This window comes from Protopterus annectens, chromosome 14.part0 (genome assembly GCF_019279795.1).
Source record: "Protopterus annectens isolate FY-2018-M chromosome 14.part0, PAN1.0, whole genome shotgun sequence".
NCBI classification, from domain to species: domain Eukaryota; kingdom Metazoa; phylum Chordata; order Ceratodontiformes; family Protopteridae; genus Protopterus; species Protopterus annectens.
This window is the reverse complement of record NC_056748.1, coordinates 565,808,250-565,821,048: the sequence shown is the minus strand read 5'-3', so window position 1 is coordinate 565,821,048 and position 12,799 is coordinate 565,808,250. Positions and strand designations below refer to the sequence as shown.

At 42.7% G+C, this 12,799-nt stretch overlaps 1 protein-coding gene across 1 annotated transcript in view; it reads right to left on the bottom strand.

The window, feature by feature from the left end:
• PTEN (phosphatase and tensin homolog) overlaps window positions 1-12,799 on the bottom strand; it is a 942,442-nt gene that overhangs the window by 662,379 nt on the left and 267,264 nt on the right. The window lies entirely within an intron of this gene.

The following is a 12,799-nucleotide window of genomic DNA, read 5'->3' as shown; positions in this document are numbered from 1 at the left end:
TTAACTCCAAGCACCCCTTATTTTCTATTCAGCACTCTGCAAGTTGCTCCTCTTCTTGCTCTGATATTCCAGTTACTTCAATACTTTAACCTTTTGTCATCCCCTGTAAATAATTCCTATTACTTCTTAACCACACACACACTCTCCTTTTACTTCTTAACCACACAAACTCTCTTCACTCTACTTTTAAACTCAATTTTCATTTTATCCCACTCATCAGCTATCCACACTGAAGAAATCTCCATCTTCCCTAGTAACTCAAATATCCACAAGAAATGTATTGAATTCCAGTCGAGAACCAAAAGTAATATTCCCCAGTGAAAGCGGATTATCTCTCCCAAACTTTTCTTAAACTCCATAACAGCAGTCTTTGCTAGAATACAAATACATGTCAGCATAATCTTCTTCCCTTGCCAACAGCCCCTAACTACCACAAATTTATTGTAGTCTAGTTTTTTTTTTAAATCACTACCGGAGCCTATCAAATCTTTATTATGCCCTTTTCCCTTGTCGCTAATATTGTTAAACATAGATTCAGAAATCCTTTCAAATTCACTTCCTCATTTCTTTCCTAGTTTGTTTCTTGCAGCATTACTTAACATAATTCAGTTCTTTAACCTTTTTTCTACACCTGTGAGGCCATTTACAATGCAAGATAATATGGACACAGAAGTCCTCATGATAGAAAGCTGTTGCTCGCATACATGACAGTTGTTTTGAACTTGTGTCTTTCATGTACATACTAATGTTTGGTAGGCTGATCTTTTATGCAGCTGGTTTTCTCATTTCCATTTAAACCTATGTCACATTTTCAATACTTTTTGCTTTAATGAAAGTCCTCAAATACAAAACTAAATACATTTTATCATCCACATCCTCTATTAACTTTGAGCAAATGCACATATGTATGTACATTTTCGACAAATGAAGGTCAACCTCTACACAAACTGTACGTCATACAAGATGCTGGTGTTGCAAATGTACTGGAACTGTATGTCATGTGTATATCAAACTGATTTGTACAGGTGTTTGTGTTGAAAAGGTATTTGTAAAGTGCTTGTATTTTGAAATGTGCACAGTGTGCCCCACTGGAGAGAACACAAACATGCATAATTGTAACCGTTTAAATGTATGTTTTTAACAAAGGAAAATGGAGGATTAATTTCAGTTCATGAAACTTTATAAAAATATCTGAAATTAAATCACTTTATAGGCTAGGCCAAAAAGATGCTATCTCACAGGTTTCAATGTAGCCAGAGACGCAAAGTATGTACTAGGAAGCTTTCTGTATCGTCTTTTGGGTGAACACAAATTGGCAACTGCAACAGTCATTACCTAGAAATCTAAAATTACCTTTACTCATGCTAAATCTCATATTACAGCCGAGGATACTTACCACAGATGGGTCTTTCCCCTGCTGTGCCTCCACAGTTACAAAGATCACAGCATTCCAAACAGTCTACTAAATTGCCTTGAAATAGCTCAACTTTTACTGGCTTTAAAGGGTTACAGAGTTGATTTTTATTGCAAGAGAACTTTTTGGTTGGACCTTACCAAGGAGGACAACACTTTTTTGGGGGAGTGCAGTTTTCTTCCATACTTGTGGGCATGAGGTCCAGTATGTTGGAACCTGTAGCGAGCATATTCACTATTTGGTCAAAGGTGCTTACATTTACAAAGTCCAGGAATATCTGTGTTTTTAAATTTGAGGCAGTGTAGGATTTACAATCTACAGAAAGTAATTAAAGTTGCCCAGTAATAGGATGTTAGGTTGGATGCCAATAGTCTTCAGTGGGTCCAAGTATACTTTGTCAGCTTAAGACATGCAGGGTGACCTGCAACTGCTAGGATAGAAGGCATTTTGCCTATGGTGATCTTCATGTAGAGGAACCCCTGCATGTCATCCTGTTCAACTACCTTAGAGACATTTTTTTTAATAGTATTGAGGCACCTCCACCTCTAGCACTTGTCTGTTCAATTACTGGCCTTAAAGTGTGGAAGGCACTGAAATCTCGCAGTGCCAGGACGCACTCAAACCATGTCTTGTTAACAGCACTACATTCTCAAGTGTGAGGAGGGAATGCAGGAGTGTAGTTTTTATAGCTTCCTGACATTGAGCAGAAGCACTGAGGCTCAGTTGAGATGATTCTTGCTCTCTCTACAAGTTGCCTGCCAGTTACTGGTTACTTATTCTAGAATGCTTGTCCCATTCAAACCTTTTCAAAAAGCCACAGATACAACTAAAGGCCATGGTGGAGTGAGCCTTGACACTGCCTGGAATTGTTTGCTGTGGGTTAAAGAGTAATAAGCACGAGATGACCATTTTCAAATGGTTCTCTCCATGCCTTCACTAGAAATTCTGAAAAACTGATTTACCAAAAATAATACCAGCGTTGTCAGTGGGCAAAGTATGAAGTATTTCTCCCACATTTTTATTTCTAGAAAAACAGAGGAACGGTTTGGCTTGAGGTAAACTTGGATACAATTTTAGGCATAAAGCATTAGTTTTAAAGAAAACTTATCTTTGTGGAAAATGAGATAAATTTGTGCCACCAAGAGAGCTGGCACACTTCCCAGAGGTCAGACCAATTAGCAAGTCTTTTCCAAGTTATGAACCTTGAGTCAGCCTGAAGTGGGTTCCCTGCACTGCTGCATTTCTTTACTCCCCAGCACTAAAACAGCTCTCGTGGTACAGAAGACATGTGAACTTCAGTCAGGCGGGGCCCCCATTCAAGCTGGGCCCAAATACCCAGATACTAGAGTGTCTGCTTCTATTCTGATAAACTGATATGCCAGGACATTCTCCTCTGACAGAATGCAAGACTCCCTTGAGGGTCATTCCAGACTCCTAGGCTAGATTCCATGCATCCATGGCTAGCATGTACAGACTGTATTCCCCTCTTCTTGTGGGTGAACTACTAGAATGCTGTTCAGTTTGCAAGGGTGCGCAAGGTTCTTGGTTGCACAGTAAATCTGAAAACTTCTACAGCTAAAACTACAGCAATTACCTGAGATGCTGATGTGCTTTTTCCTCCACAGTTTGTTCCTGGTCCTGCAGATCCAGTTTCCCTAAGCAGCCTCTCCAAGCTACAACCCAAAAATCTGTAAGTGTCTGCACATCTGGGCCTTACTTGAATGGGACCTGCCTGACAGAAGTTCATTTGTATCCACTGACAGATTTTTTTTTCTGATGCGGGACAATAGAGGAATGCAACAAACAGGGAACGGGCATGTTATCTGCACAACAGGTATGACAAGTGTTTTCATGAGAAGTCTTGCAAGACAAACCACCAAGATTTAAAGACACCCTGTATGCCAAGGCCAGGAGACATTTTCTAGGCATAACCTGACTCAAGTGCTTTAAATGACAAGCTGGCCAAGTACTTGTCAATCTTAGTTCTACCTATAATGGGCATGAAACTCCCAATACTAGACATGTAAACATTTAAACCATGGAGGCCATACCATTAAGGGGTAATGATGGGTCAACTGTGAAACTCCAAGGATATACTGAATTATGCTATATTTCGCTTAAACTCACTCTTTAAAGTTCAAACCATTTCCCCTTCAGCCCATGTGGATTCTGTCCTGGAGAAAAACTAGCCTAACACCGAGCATTCTATCTATGGACTTCCACCTTCCCCCCCATTAGGCTAACTCATCTACAGCGCATATTTATCTTTTTTTCATCATTTACAGCAAAACTGCAGTTAAGTAACTAGGAAATCTGATGGCTGGAGATAGAAAAACCCCACACATTTCCTCACAGGCAAAAATAACCCCTCAAGGTTACTGGGAGGCTAAGATTCCAGATGATGGACATCAAAAAAAATATGTACAGAGGAAGCAGTCATCCCCCAGACAGTGACTGGCAAAAAATTACCAGTCTCTTCTAAGCTTCTTAAAGTAGGCAAACTCCCACCCATCCACCCCAAGTGGACAGGTGCAACTCACTGAGACATTGTCCTGAAACACCAATAATTTCAGATCAGTTCTCCCATCTGTATTATTTATGAGGAAATAAACTCTAGAAGCAATCAGGTGCACTAAAATGCTGCTCCCCCCCACACTACCTCAAAGCAGACCCAATCAGGGTGACTAAAATCTTGTAAACTGAATGAATTTCCAGCTAGTAGGCAAGTAAGTTCAAGTCACTAAAGATGTGACCTGCATACCCCCAATGGTCTTAACTGGGCAGGAAACACTACTGAATAATCAAACCACTGGACCCAAACCGCTTCATGCAAAGTCTGCAAATGGGCAACGTCAACATGAAGCCAACTTCAAAGTAAAAGATTTACAGCAAAGTCTCTGCTGGGACAGACTACTGCATGGAGAATATCACTATGAAGAGTGAGAAAGTACCCTGACATAGGACAAAAATACCCAAAGGGTAATGTTTAAAGAACAAATGATAAAAAAATTAATTGTGAAATGGAAGATGGGACCTTGCAACATTAACCATGACCCCCAAGCTTATGAAACTGTTCTGCACAAAGTCTGAAGTGAAAGGTACAATCAAGGAGCCAGTGGCCTAGACATGGGACAAGATCCTGGGCCTTGTATTCCCTGTAAGCTATTACAGACCCAACCTGAAGGCAGAGGCAATACAAGAGACAGAAGCCCTGAATTGACAGGGACTGGCTCCAACCTTAAAGAGCATATACATCCTGGACTCCCATGGGCAAAACCTGATACTGATACAGGTAATCTTGGGGACCAAATCAGCTCATCCACTCTCCTCCTGACAATCATAGAAGTATGGATTGCACAGTGATCATCCAGAAGGTTTCTTTCCAAAGACAAAGACTTAATACTAATGTTTCAGTGGCCTTAATACCCAATGTTTTCTGGTCAGGTGGAAGCTTTTGGATGACTTTTTCAAGCAGCTCTTCATCTCATCCCCTGCAGCTTTCTTTATGACAAGGTGGGCATCTGACCACACTATTGAGGGAAGCTCATAAGGAGAAATACATGGAAATGGATACCCTTTGACTGAAATTTCCTTGATACACCTGTTACCTGGCAACATACTTCCTACAAAACAAGTGGAGGGAAAACTGACCCCTAAATGTCTCAGAGGCTAGGCTAGTTGTCGCACCAACAGGAGTGCAGTTATCCATCACAGCCCAAATACTGCTTTGTGAATACAAAATGCTCCTTTTTTGGGTCCACAACTAATGGAAGTTAAACTGCTTCACGCCAACCTTCTGCTGCAGTGACTAATACTATGTGCCCACTGCAACCACATACTCCATGCTTTTTCTGTGTTCTAATGAAACAATGTGGAGGGCATATTTTTCAGGCCCACAGTAGTAAAAGGTTTGCTCCATTTCTCCACTCCTCTGAGGTGGTAGTGAACCAAAAATAAACAGTGCGCCAATGTAAGGAAAAGCTGGGTCCTGCAGCCTAAGCAGCTTCTTCAGCTACACCATACAGAATGCACATTAGGTTTGCTCACACTGGAAAAAACTTAACTTTCTTTCAGTGTCTCATTAAGCAACCGCACCAGCACATTGCACTTCATCTGCCACAGCTCCCAGAAAATACAACACATGCATATGACAATTCAGTGCCAGTAAAACACAGCAGACACTAAGAACTTCCAAACATTATCACCTGCAAATGACTCAGAATCCAGAGGACTGGTGTAGTGACTTTTTATGGACCAAAGTAAAGAACCAGCATACATGGCTTAGGACTCTTCCCACTTGGGAGATCTGCAGGGGGCCACCACCCACCTTCTCAGGGACTGGAGACAAGTTTGGACTTTCCCAAGCAAACTTGGTAACATCTTAAGACAACCCCCAAAACAGATAATTAGGAGGGCAGAAGCCTTCTCACAAACTAAAATGGCAGAAAGCACAACCATATATTCATAGGTTGATACTAGACTATATGCCCTAGGGCATTTATCAGCCAAGCCAGAGTGTGTTTGACTTTCGCCACCCTTTAAAGTGAGTTTAACTGTGCCCTTTTTTAGGTTAGTTTAGTGTGCCTCTGTCTAGCAGTGACAACGAAGTGATCCCCAGGGTAAACCTACCATCTCCCATCCACTCAAGATTCCTCTTGAAGAGAGTCAGTGAGGGGCTCTGCCTGATATGGACAGGGATTCTATTCAGAGTGCTGGGAGCCTCGGTTATAAATCTGTCTCTCCAGCATGTCCTATTAATTTCTGTGTTGAGGTTCAAGTCCCTTGAGTGCGTAGCTCTAGTGGATTTGGATTTTTTGAGGGGGAGCATGTCCATTAATTATGGGTTGGACATGGCTTTATACGTCAGGCACAGATCGCCTCTAAGTAGGTGGTATGCAACTGAGTAGAACTGGAGTTTCTTTAACCGGCACGCATAGGTCATCTGATTGAGACCCTTGATCCTCTTGGTGAGGTACTTTTGTGGTCTTTCCAGTTGCTGCAGGTGTCGGGTAAGGTACATCCCAAATGGGGCATTGTATTCAATTATGAGCCAGATGATTGATGAGTAAAGGGGCACAATGATCTCCCTTGATCTGGATGTGAATCCATTCATAAGGTGGGCTATGTAGATGGTCTTTCTAACCACTTTGTCAACGTGGTTGTCAAAGGAGAGACTACTATCAACTTGGGTACCCAGGTCCCGAATTACTTCCTCTGTACTTAACGGATTACCGCCTATGTGGTAATTTATGGGCACTTTGTTTTTCCCAAAGGGGATGACTATACACTTCTTGGCATTTAGCTTCAGGCCATGGCTCTGGCACCAGTTATCTGTCTCTGTGAGACCCTTTTGGAGGATGCTTGCCAGCTGGAGAGTCGATTATGGCACCCAGTTTGCAGTCATCTGCAAACTTGGTCAGCCATAGTCCTCCCGTGTTGGCCTGTACCTCAGAAAAATATATACCTAACAAGAGCGGTCCCAGGACTGAGCCATGTGGGAAGCCACCTGTAACTGGTTTAGAGTTTGACATGGCTCCCGCAATTCTGACCATGTGGGTTCTGTCCTTGAGCCAGTTTGCAACCCATCTTATGACATAGGGGTTGATATTTAAGCTGGAGAGCTTGTTTATGATGCCCGAGTGGGGTATGGTGTCGAAGGCTTTTGCGAGGTCCAGGTAGGCTGTTTGGACTACCTTCCCTTCATCTATGGTGTTAGTGACTGTTTCGAAGAAACCAACCAGGTTCAAGAGGCAGGATCTGCCCTTAAAGCCGAAATGGGTAGGATCTAGCGTCTGTAGGTCCCCAATGTCTTTATGAGTTCCATGATGATCCGCTCCATAGCTTTGCAGACCAGGCTAGTCAGGCTTACAGGGAGACAGTTTCCAGGGTCCACTGAGGCACCACCTTTGTGTAGTGGGACCACTGTTGCTGTACGCCATTCCTTGGGCACATATCCTGTAGTAAGGCTGAGACTGAACAGTAACTTTATATGAGGTTCAAGCTGCTCTTGGAGCTCGTGTAGGACGCAGCCCAGGACACTGTCTGGTCCCATTGATGCTGTGCTTTTTGCTTTGGAGAGGGCCGCTCTCACATGAGCATCTGAGATGCCATGGAGACTGCTCCCTGCTGGGTTAGATATCTGCTCTTTTGGGGGGTAAGGGGGGGGGGGGGGGGAGAGAAGTTTGCACTGAACCTGTCCGCCAGGATGTTGGCAATGTCTGTGGGTTCAGTGTATTTTTTGTCATTCTGGACTCCAAACATATCTGGGAGTTGCCACCCAGGTTCCTAACATAACTAAAGGCGGCCTTGTGATTATCTTTAGTGTCCTGAGCAATTTTTCTCTCGAAGCTGGCCTTGGATGATTTTATGAGGGACCGTAGTTTTTTGCTAGTACTGATGAGTGATGCCTTCCTTTTTAGGGATTTTGCTCTATCCTGTAGTAGCTTCCTCCTTTTGTTGTATAGCTTATTTATGGCTGGGGTCCACCAGACAGGACACCTGCCTTTGGAGGATTGGGTCTTGGTTTTATTTGGGATTGCATGATCCATGCATTCCTGAAGGTGTCCATAGAATGCATTTATAAAGGAGTCTGCAGTTTGGGCCGTAGTTTCCACTGGCCAGGGAAATTTGAATGATTTCACCTCGGTTTTGAGAAGTGTGAAATTAGCTTTTGAGAACTGTGGTATTCTGGGCAGGTGTCGGGATGTGGATGTCCAGAGAGATTAATTTATGGCCCGATCTTACCAATGAGGGGTTTACCTCTGGTGTGGAGCATAGAGTCCCCATGTTTGTAATGATCAGGTCCAGTATGTTTTCCCCTCTTGTGGGAGTGGTGACTAGTTGTTCCATATCATTTGAGTTTATAAATTATAGGAACCTTTGGGCTAGGTGTTGGGGCTTGAGTAAGGCTCCCAGTCTATGTTTGGGTAGTTGAAGTCACCCAATATAAAGGTGTATGGAGAGACCATCATATTCTCCAGTGTTCTCAGGAAAGCAGAGTGAGGTTCCTGAGTTTGGGATGGTGGTCTGTAGCAGGCTACAAACTGAAAGGCAGTTTTGCCCACTGTTAGTTGCACATGGATGGTCTCCGATGCTTCGTGCAATGCCACTAACCTGGAGGTGTGGGTATCCCTGATGAATATGGATACTCCCCCTCCCTTTGTGGTTCGGTCCATGTTTTGGGGCAGAAAAGCATGGTATGAGGTGTAACCTGGAAGTGCTGGGGTGCTCTCGGGAGCCTTGAACCAGGTTCTTTGTTACTGCACAGACATCGATATTCTCCATACTAAGGAGAGCTTCGAGTTGTTGCATTTTGAAATTTAGAGTTCTGGCGCTGAGTAGCACTACCCTTCGTTTATTCTTCCTTGTGTTGTCTATGGAGGTGGGTTTGTCTTTTGAGCCTTACCTAAAAAAGGCACTATGGGGGTGGCAAGAGCCTTTGCCAGTATCCGAAAGCCCAAAGGTGACAGGTGCAAGCCATCGCTAGCTAAGCAATGTGGCTTGTTGAGCATGTCATCCCAGGCTGACAGACACTGGATCCCCTTTGAATGACACCAGAACTTTAGCCAATTGTTAAAATTTATCATTTTTTTTATACTGTGGCATTCTTGGTGAGGGTAAGATGCTACTCAAGGTCATTGTCATACATGCCTGGGCTACATGATCAGAGAGCTCCTCTATGTCTCTTTTCATGTAGTCCAGGGAGGTACGTCTCAGGTCATTCACACCAGCATGGACTATGACAGTCATATTTCTACTTGCTTTGGAGTGACCAGAGTGCTTGTGTTATGTGGCAAATCCTGGCGCCCGACAGACAGCTCACTATGACCTTCTCGTTCAGCCTGGTGAGTGGGACGTCAGTGTGTCTGACAAAGTCACCTATTACAAGTGTATCAGGTGTGTTTAGCCTTAAGGGCTGTGGCTGTTTGGCACACTGACTTTGTGAAGTACGTGTTACACTCGTTTTGTTTTGGGGTAGAGGTTGCTTGGATGTCTGCTTTGGCGGCGTCTGCTGTTTAGGCAGCTTTGTATTTAGAGCCTCCGAGTATGTTTTAGTGTGTTTGTGTTTGGTTTGTTGATGTGGTAGGTCTATGTGCAAATGGATTTGTGGTGTGTGGTTACCTTCTCTTCCTGACCGACTGCGCCAGTAGTGCGTTGAGAGAGCTTCGCCTCCAGTTTGGCTATATGGTTGCATCTCTCGCATATATTAGTACTTGTTGGGAGGAGGAGAGGGTTTGTCTGTGTACATAAAGCAGTTGTAACATTGCCTCAGGATTCCCAGATTCACCAGCTGGACTGGACAGGAAACTAGCAACTGACCTTTGGACATGCCGGTTTAGTATAAGTAAATCCTTTATAACTGGCCAAAAAGGACCAATAGGCGACGCATACTCCAAGGGAATATATATATATGAGGAAATAGTGCTAGTGAATGGAATGTCTCTCTCTCATCTCTGCATTATAAGTATATGAGGAAGTAGTGCTAGTGAAAGGAATTTCTTTTTCTCTAATCTCTGCATTATAAGCACTTGATCACAAAACCTCCAACAAATGAGACAAGGACATCCCGACGCAATTTTCTGAATCTCAAAGTGGGGTAAAGAAATGGACAGTGGAGTACTGACATGCATACTGGGAAGGGAGATGGCCCTTGGGAGAGTTATCTGCTGAGTGAACCCAACATCTGTGGCATCAGTCCTCCCCCCACCTTTTTTTGTTTTTTTAAATATATACACAGTAGATGGACCTCCTCTTACTGCAGGAATCGCTGTAACTGCATAAAGATCACCTTGAGAAACAAATCAGGACGAAAGTACCTGACAATCTTTTAGGCTTTGCCAAAGTACTAGGGACTTTTTAATTCTAGGTTTAAACAGACTTTAGGTTTTTTGAACCCCCCCCCCCCCCAGCTTTGATATCTACCTTAATCTCCTGTGCTGTCACCATCAACATAACCACGAATGAAAGCAATCCCAAAACTTAACTCTGACCCTGAAATAATATCCAGCTAGAACAGATTGATAAAGGTGGTCAGGGAAAAAATACTGCAGCTAGGCAAATGTCATAGCTACTGCCTCAGGTAAATGCAGCAAAGGGTACCCTTGCAAACCATCAGTGTAGCTTTGAATTAGCCAAGGCAAGGAACAGCTAACAATCTTCACAGAATGACTTGGCCTTGCCCACACAACATTTAAGCGGTCCCAGATTATCCATACAATGAAAGATTCACCACTATTACATCTCAAGTAATCATGTAGAGAAACAAATTAATGGACCGATTCAGATTAGACTCTGCAGCAATTTATTTTTTAAAGCACTATTTTCCTGCTTTAGTCCAAGAGTTTGACATAAAAGGCATGAAACTCAAAAATATTGTGCGAATCAATGGCAATTCATAACAGTTGTCCAAAGCAAAAACACCACCACAAAAGCTGTAGGTTCAAAGGGCAAAACATTTAAGCTTTCACTCAAAGTACATGTCCCATGGAGGAGAGGAAAAGGAATTCTAATCAAAGTATGACATGGAAGCACATTGCAAATATTCCTTTTAAATCTTCAAAAAAGATATAGAAAAAAGTCTGAAATAGTTGCTCTTTTGCGAGGGGATCATTTGACGACCAAGGCTTTAATAAAAATTGCCGAGATAAAGAACTAAATATAGGAGAGGAAAACGTAGCTATACTTTTCTTAAGCCATCCACACAGTAAAGCAGATCTACTTAATTCCAATATTTGTTTATTTTTTTTTGGTCAGAAGGTCCCAGAGTAAAAAATAAGAAAACTCCTCTTGGAGTTGCATCTATCTCTCTGTAAGAAACCCTGAAACTGGATCTGGTAAAGCCAGGCAATCATTCTTAGAATAAAGATCATGATGTGTGTGTGTGGAGAGGGGGGTTGCCTAAAAGGCAAGACAAGAGTCTTGAAGAGATATAGTTGGATGGCGCCTTAAGGAAAACAAAGAAAACAAAATAAGTTTGTATGATCCATAACTATTAAAATGACAGTCTCAAAAGACAATTGCCCTTCTGAATGAAAGCTCATTGGAGGAAATGGAAAGGCACAGACGACACCTGGTCACAAGTCGGCAAATGCACCTCTGGCAAATTCCCAGAAGAAATGGAAAACCTAAAGTTGGCTTGTGAGGCAAAGAAGCTGTGTTCTGTAGCACCTAGAGAAAAAAGATTCTCCTTGTAACAGTCTGACTCAAACACTCCTAATAAAAAAAAAAAATGAATCTGGATGTCTACTACACTTTCAGTACTTCTGGACAAACACGGTAGAAATGCATTCACCTCCCACTGCTGGGACACAATACCCAAGTTATGCTGTCCATCTGTATGGAGACTAACTTGACAGCCCAGGAAGACCAACAAGGACAGAATTGTCATTTCCAAAACACTGACATTTAAGTGACATTCCTGAAGCATTCAGGTATCCTAAGTGTGTTGCTCAATGTTCCACCACCTGACACTCAAGGCCAACGACACCATAACAACTGTAGCCTGAACAGTCTAACTGAAAGGATACTTACAGAAAACCTAATATATCTGGCCAATAACATGATCAAGTTTTTCTTACAACACATGAGAAAAGGGTATTACGACAATGGGGTCCACTGGGCCCAAAAATGTACGCTAAAGAACATTTACATGAAAATTTTATGACAACCAGAATGCAAACCTCAAAGACAGAGGCTGCCATAAGGCATAAAGGTCTAAGACAGATCTGTGGTGCAAATGACAGAACCCAATGGCCAAAAACAGCTACCTACCAGATGGAAATGATACATCCCAGGGTATAAAGGACAAACTGTGTTTAAGGAAGGTGTAGCATATACGCATGAAAGCTTGAGCTGCGAGTAACAGTAACTTTTCAAGATTACTGCTCCAAAGTAAACTGATAGTTTGAGCAGACATTTATCTTTCAGAATGAGCCAATATACTGCTCTTGTACAGAGGTTCATATCTTCCAGTCAGAAAGTTATGGAATTTGGACCCCCAACTTTATGACAAAGCTTAGCATTAAGAGCACCCAATAAATATGCTGATTTTACAGTTATCCAGGATAAAGGTGGTGTTGCCTCACAGTTAAACATTGCCCGTTCGATTCTTAGAGCATCTTCTGTGTGGCGACACGCGTGAAAGGGCATTCCTTCGTTGAAGGTTGTGCGTTAGGCCCGGCAAGCCAACACGTAAAACTCTGCCAATCATTAGCGGACCAGAGTTCCGCTGTGGCGACCCCTAACCGGGGAAAGCTGAAAGAAAAACAGTTACCCAGGATAAAGAGAGCCCTACTGTTGTTTCTCCAATCTGTAAGACTGGGGGAGGGGGGTACATTTAGTGAGCAAAGAAAAAAAAGCCATGCATAAAGGACTATTAACATTAGC